This window comes from Saccostrea echinata, unplaced genomic scaffold (assembly GCF_033153115.1).
Source record: "Saccostrea echinata isolate AGI-Se365-2 ecotype Australia unplaced genomic scaffold, CSIRO_AGI_Sech_v1 ptg000089l, whole genome shotgun sequence".
NCBI lineage: Eukaryota > Metazoa > Mollusca > Bivalvia > Ostreida > Ostreidae > Saccostrea > Saccostrea echinata.
Genome location: NW_026889838.1, coordinates 81388 through 89304, shown reverse-complemented (window position 1 = coordinate 89304; position 7917 = coordinate 81388).

Sequence of the window (7917 nt, the reverse complement as noted above, 5' to 3'; positions counted from 1 at the left end):
CCAAATGCGTTGTGTTTTTCCTGAAACAACTCCCCCTACGTAACAATTACTGTCTGAAGAGAAAAAAAATGTCCTACTTATTAATTTTTATAAAGTCTTGTCAAGTTTTACATGTAATTGTTGCATTTAAAAGATAAATGTTTGCTTTTGCTGTTTTAACTGTCAGAAGTCCTATGCAAGTCGTAGATTGTGCAAATCATGCATGTCTTGACCACTCGAACACCGTAAATATGAAATCTGTCAAATAGTGTCGAAGTGTTTGAGAATAGTAGACGTATATGATAGCCGGACAAATGACCAAGACAAAGCTTAACTACTGCCATCTTCCGTGGGATATTTGTTTTTTGAAAATACATCTTACAAATACCGTAAAAAGGCGTGACCTACATCCCTCCTGACTCCGAAGCGGTGAAAATATACTCCCCCATACGCTGAAAACGCCTCCTCCATACGTTTAGCTACTCCCCCGCGTTACCCGTTGTATAGGGTGATATACGAACTAGACTTTGCAGAAGACCTTTCACTTCTATCTCACTTTCTGACAGACATGAGACAAGATAAGACAACTGAGACGGAAAAGAGGTAAGGTTACTTTGAAGAACATGACATAGAAGTAGTCAATCAAATTTTTTTTATCTTACTAGTAACAAAACAGGTAAGTTGATGTAAATATTTAAGTTATCGTAAGCAGATTGATTGATTGATTATTATTGTTTAACGCCGAGTCGGCAATATTTCAGCCATATTTCGGCGAATATCGTAAGCAAAAGAATACAGGGTTTTGCAATGCTATGATCATAGACGTCTACAGCAACCTAAGAGAAGGCTAAAAAAGAATATTCTACACCAACATGAAATTCATCTCTCTTGACATCTTTATCCTAAACAGGGTTCACTTGATAGCGCTTCTGCTTATGAGCATACCATGATCTGTCTTGGAAGCAGAGCATACATGGAGGCAACGATATGAATGTCATCTTTATAGTAATATGTGAAAAAATGCGGAGTTGGGGTCACATACAGGACGCTAATGGCAGCCTTATGCCAAGAAGTACTTGCATTGGTGTAGAATTACTTGTTTGGTTACCTGTAAATGTTTCAGGTAGAATTACCTTGTACTGCTCTATGCAGCCGTAACTACTCTAAAGACCTGGTCTTATAAGTACTATAAAACAGCAAACCTGTAGTTTAGAACATGCTCACTGGATATACACGTGTAATAACATTTTATTCGTCTTAGTTTGACCAAATTTTGATAAAAAATTTCAAAGATTTTTAAAATATTTGACAAAAATAATGAAAATGCTCAATATACAATATAAGAAATAACGCCATTTTGAAAATCATGGCGGCCATTTTGAAAATGGCCGAAACTTGAATGGCTAACGATATTTCCTAATATTCAGGTAATAGATAAGGAACCTTCATACCAAATTTCGTGCCTGTATCACCAAGTGAACTATTTTTTCAACTTTCCGCTCCACTATTTCGCCTATTTTCAAAATGATCGCCAGGATTTTCAAAATAGCTTTATTTCTTATATACCATAATTAGCCTTTTCATTTCTTTTTGTCAAATTTTTTTTAAAAATCTGAAATATTCAATCAAAATTTGGTCAAACTAATACGAATAAAGTGTTATTGTACGTAAATATCCATTGAGCATGCGCTTAAGTACAGGTTGTTGCTGTTTTATACTACTCAGAAGACCAAATCTTAAGACAGTTTCATAGAGCAGTACAAGTTAATTCTACTTGAAACTTTTACAGTTACCCTAACAAGTAATTCTACATTTATTGAAGTATTTCTTTGCATGAGGCTGTCATTGGCGCCAAAGAATTCCCGTATGGGGTCCAAACTCCGCCATTGCTTTCAAATATTACTTTAAAATGGTAGGTAAAGTTTGCAATTTTCATACTGGCTGCCTCCTTGCAAGTTCTGCATCCAAGACAGATCATTGTTATACTCATAAGAAGCAACCCTTGAGAGCAGAGGTGCTATAAAGAGAATCTTGCGTAGGGTAATGATGTCAAGAAAGACGGATTTCATGTTAGTGTAGAATATTCTAATTTTGGCCCTTGCTGGGGTTGCTATAGACTTCTAAGATCTTAGCAAAGCCTGCATTCTTTTGCTTACGTTAACTAAAATGTTTATACCAGTTCACATGTTATATTACTACCAAGATAAGAAAATTGATTGTTTTTCAGATGTAACATTTCCTCCTTTTTTGGTAAAACTCACTTTAACTTTATTTCTTTTTTTCGTTTCAGATGTTTTATCTCGTCTCTCATGTCTGTTATAGTGTGAAATAGAAATGAAAGATCTCCTGCAAAGCCTAGGTCTTGTATTATTTAACCGAAAGGGGACTGAATTCCTATTGCACTTTTATAAAAACCAAGTCAACAACTACCGGAAATAGTGTTGGTAATTAGAGACAACCTTCTAAAATCCCAGCTTTTCAGTTTTGCAATAAATTATTCTATCATTTAGAGTTCTTTTTATGTTATTTTTGTACTTTTGACTTCGTATATTGTCTTTGTCATGTTTTCAATCTAAACTGGGGTTTCACTGTGGCTCAGTAGTTAACCTAAACCATTGTCTTGTGATGATATCAAACGTATTTCGAACTGATTATTCTAACTCTGGCATTCTCTGACGTTTCTGTAGACTTCGATGCTAAACTACTTAGCATTGTAAAAGCCTGCATTCCTTTGCTTTTGATAAAATTTACGTCAGTTCCCTTTTTGTTTATGATACTACCAAGCTAAGAAAATTGATTGACCTCTTTTATATCAACTTCTTCGAATGTTACAATTCATCCATTTTTGGTCAGGTCTCTCATTTTTCTAAGTATAGATCTTTAGCTTCTTCTTTCACGTTTCATTTTGTTGTATCCTGTCTCTTATGCCTGTTAGAGTGTGGGATAAAAGAGGAAGATTCTTCTTTATAAAGTGTAGGTCGTATATTATCTAACCAAAGGGGACTGAATTTCTCTTGCATTTTTGAGAAGGGCTCTACTTACCCAACTGACAACTTTCAAGAATAGTGTTGGTTATTAGGGTGCAGCCTTGTTTTACTTCTTTTTTTACAATACATGATTCAATACATGATTTTATCAGTCAAAGTTATTTTATGAATTACTTGTACTCTTGACTTCGTACATTGTTTTTATCATGTTTTCAATCTTAACAAAGATTCCATAATACCTTAGTAGTTTCCATAAAACTCTCTGATTTGCTGATATTAAACGCTATTCTAAAATCGTTGAAATTGTTGTAAAGTGATTCTTGCCATTCTTCATATTCCTCTACAAGAATGCCTTGTGCACATTTTTTGGTATGTGCAAATTCTGATCAATCTTAATCTGGTTCCTGCGTCTCTTACTACTTTGCCTCTTTCAATCTATTCTAAATAACACTGTTTAGAATGTTAAGCAGGCAGCAGATCTTACTTGTACAAAAAGCAATATTTGACTTCTCCACATTTTGCAGAGATTAAGATCTCCCTTCTTTGGTATATGTTGTTAGACAAGCAATCCCTTCTTCCACTAATTAGTGATCCTCTCTGCTTTTCGTAGTTTGTTTAACAGCTTATACCTATATTCCTCTCTTTCTTGCCATATAGTGCTCAATGCTTCAAAAAGTATTTCGTCAATTCTTGCTGGGTTTTTTTTCATAATGAAAAAATTTAACACTAGTAACTTTTGTCACATCCTTCTCGATTCTTCCAGCTATTATTGCATCAGGTCATTCCCAAGGTAAATTGGATTGGTCCTCTAGAGTTTGGTCTTTTAAGTACTTCTTTGGAGTATTTTCCCCATATTGTAGTGACTGACAATTGTTTTTAAGAATCTGTTTCAGGTTTGGAAAATACATTTATTACAGCACGGTGAAGTCCTTGTATGGGGACAACTGAAGGCCTCCAATTTTAGTTGATTTATACAGTTTGTTTAAAAATATTGTAGGTGCTGAAAATGAGATTATCTCTTTTCCTGGTGATGTATATTTCAACAGCGTCATCACAAGGTAACAATCATGTAATTTTTGTATCTTTAATCATTATAATGTAATAAGGTTTATATTAATTAGTTGATGGCGTATGATATCTACCCTCTAAATAGCGACTTTAAATAAGCTATGATTCTTATATAGGAGGAAACCTAATATGTATTTATACATCATTGATTTTCAATAAGTTTTATCCAAGCAATTTTATTATTGCCAGATAAATGCAACTAGAGGGAAAATAATTTAAATTTTAAAAATTCAAGGATAGCATGATCTTCACATTATACTTTTTGGTCAGATATCCATATTAATTAACAGTATCCAATCTCTGGTTTTCAAATCAATGCACCGGATATGATGTACATGTATGTATATGCAAATTATTTATGAAGTAAATACATTTTTGTAGATGCAGAAAACAAATACGATTATTAGGTTTAAAAATGTGATTTAATTTTAACGTTAATTTAATGGAATTTGGAAAATTGTCGTAAATGCTGATTCTTGACCAATACTAGCATTCATTTAAAGTGATAATATACTTTACTTAATATATCCATATAGAAGGGCTACAATTAGTCAAATTAAAATGTATATAATTGTATGGAGTAGTGCATTCTGGAGGAACAAATTCACAGCTGAAATAATAAATAGAAATTTAATGTTTTTTAAAAATGGAAAAAATGCGGAGCGGTTTGTACATCACAGAAGGAGGCAAATTAATTTTGGTTTCTTCAATGTGGGTTTTTGCAAACGAGATTCATATGTGCTGAAGAAATAAAAAATAGTCGCTGTATTATTATTTTTTATTTTTTTTATGAACTAGCCAACCTTTTTTCAGCAACATCATTGAATGCGTACTAAAACAATCATTACCCATTGCGTATCGTAAAGAGATACCGTAACGCAAAAACCTGGAAAATTGACAAATTAAAGGAGAATTTTTGAATGACAAATTCAAATCTGGTTCAATTCTTGAGAGCATTATGATTCAGAAAATTATGGGTTCCAGAACTTAAAAAACCAAATTTCATGGAGAATGAAAATTGTCTGCCCAAGATTAAAGTATTGTTTCACGTCTTCCTCCCTATTGTACCCGTACACGTGTTCTACACATCTAGGTTAGTTGTATACAAACAGGTTACCATGGTCTCAAATCGCAAGAAATAAATGTCGATAGACCGGAAATTTTGATAAAATATCGAAACAAACAGATCATCAGAACAAATTTAAGAATTCCTCACCTTTGCAGGCTCCAATTAAATGTTTTATGCCAAAAAGAAAAGTCGTGTGGCCTTGACTAAGAGGATAACAATGATACGGTAGATTCAACCATTCTTTTACTGGCATTCATAATTTGAAGTGTTTCTTGCTTTACAGTGAGGATGATTTGTCAAAACATCATTTTATTCATATTTTTTAAGTCTTTCGCTTTTTAAGTCTTTCGCTTTATGACAAAAATATCTTTAAAGGAAACACATTATCTTGAATCATTATGTACATCTAAAAATCATATCATTCTCTGCATCTGTTTGAAGACGTTTAAAACCGGAGAGACTTGAGGAAAATGTATAGAATTGAGGAATAAACTTCGAATAAAATGCTCCATGATGCTATTTTTGGTAGAGATATGTCATATTCCTATGTTCAGTAGAAAGTTTTTAGTAATTTTAACGAATCAGTCGTGGTATTTTTGGTAATGCAATGCCCGTTTGATTGAGTTATAGCACATGTAATTTTCACTATTTTAAAGCGCATTCAAGAGTTTGAGTAATTACCCTATTATCTTGTAAACTATGCATGAAGCATCCGATGTTAGTTCAAACAAGCGGCAGTAATGTACTTCGTAACAAACGTTTCTTAGGATTAATCAATTATTTTTTTCTCTTTTTGTAGAAACTTCACTTCTTCCACTGTTTCTTAAATCTAAATCCTCAATGACCATGATGAAAACAACCAAATTGAATGTTTATATCGCCACGAAAAGACAAGCAATCTTTACAAACCCAAAAACTACCGCAATTCAGACGAAGGATATTTTCATTAATTTTGAAATTGGAAATAATATGTCATGGAGAAAACTTGTTATCCCTGTTTGGTTCAAGCTAATTGAAATTGGAGTAATTGCCATTACGGTATTTCTAGGCTTGGGGGTTCTAAGTTGCTGCTGTTTACAGCTATGTGGAGGTAAACGCACAGAGGATGAGGAAGAAGAAAGGGAGTCTACTACTATATGGAAATATAGATACAGATCTCCAGTGTTGAAACGATGTGATTGGACTAATAGTCGTCCGTTTTGAAGGCATGTTTTAAATAATTAATGTAACCTTTATCCTTAATTTTCTAAATATGTATTTCCAATGTCTGGCAATACTGTTGACATTTTCATGTATATTAAGATGAAAATATGTTGTTGTTGTTTTTTTGAAAAATGATTTATTTACTTTACCTGTCCAAGTCATAAAAAATGACAAATTTTTTTCCCCCAAAATTTTTGCTGCCAGGTTTAAAAAATTATCGATTTACACTTAATGTAAAAGAGAATAAACCTTCCTCTTAATATTTTATGAACACCAACTGTTCATCTGAAGAATAAACACGTTTAATATAAATATGTTTTAGCTTCATTTTGCAAATATTTTAAAGGTATCTTTTCAGTTAACCAGGTAATACCTATAAATCCCTGTTTATAACAGGGAGAAGGAATTGAATTATGAAGGTACATGTAACGAACAGTAATCAATCTCAGAAGTCTATCAAAACAATATAAATTTAGAGCAGAGCAAGACAGAACTCTTAAACAAATAAGAGGTGGGATCTGGTGTCATGGACGAGTAAGCATTTCCTGTCGACCTGTCACACTGAACTTGTGCTCGTTATCATGATCGGGCAAACGGAAAATTTTGTAGACGATTCAGTGTTTAAATAATGGCCTAACAATTAATATGAAAAGCGTCAGTCAGCGTTTGACTTAATGATAGATCGTATTAGTTGACATGGACATTGTGTTGACCGTAGAAACTTGTGAAATGGTGATTTGAAACGAGACTATTGATGTCCTTGATTCACCAACATGTTTGTCAAACCTTGCCTCGTTTTACAAATTGTTCGTACATGGAGCATGCTCTTGCGTTTCGAATCAACTGGGAGATATAACCCCCATATGCAGGTGACAAGGGTATATTGTTACAAAACTATTGGAAGATGACGATGGAAAATTTGACCTCATCACATTTATCATAACGTTCTTTTGTTATGTTATCATTAACGTTTTTTTTTTTCTAGTAAAATATCAAAATATGAATAAATGTGTCAGACTTTGTTGTATCTTTTATGTTTAGTTCGCTTGGATGTATCGAGTCGACATGGAATAGAAGAAACTTTTGGAAGAAGGATTTAATCAGGAGTTTTTGATTGACGTAACAAGACCAAGCGCTATAGTTAAAACGTATAAAACATCATTAAGACATGGTTCTCTTAAAAATGTACTGGAATGTTTAATATTGAAATCTGCACATGTTGGCGTTAGGTGCAATTGGTTCTCTGCTGGAATATTTCTGATATTGCTGACGCCAAAAAAATATGCTCTTCTTCAAAATATTACAGCTTAACGTAATAGATGAAAGTGATTAGTATTTTCAAAATAACAGTAAAAAATCCTTAGAATTGATATGAAGAATAAAAATACGCAATAAACAGGTAAAATTGCAACGTATGTTCAACATATGTTTCGAGTAACATATGTTGAACATACGTTAAACATATGTTGACCATATGAATTTTCGACAGTATGTTGAACATATGTTTCAAATATATGTTGAACACATAGCAGACTCAAAACATATGTTGAACATATGTTTGTGGTAACTACATGTTTAACATATGTTGAACATATTTTAAACATATGGTTG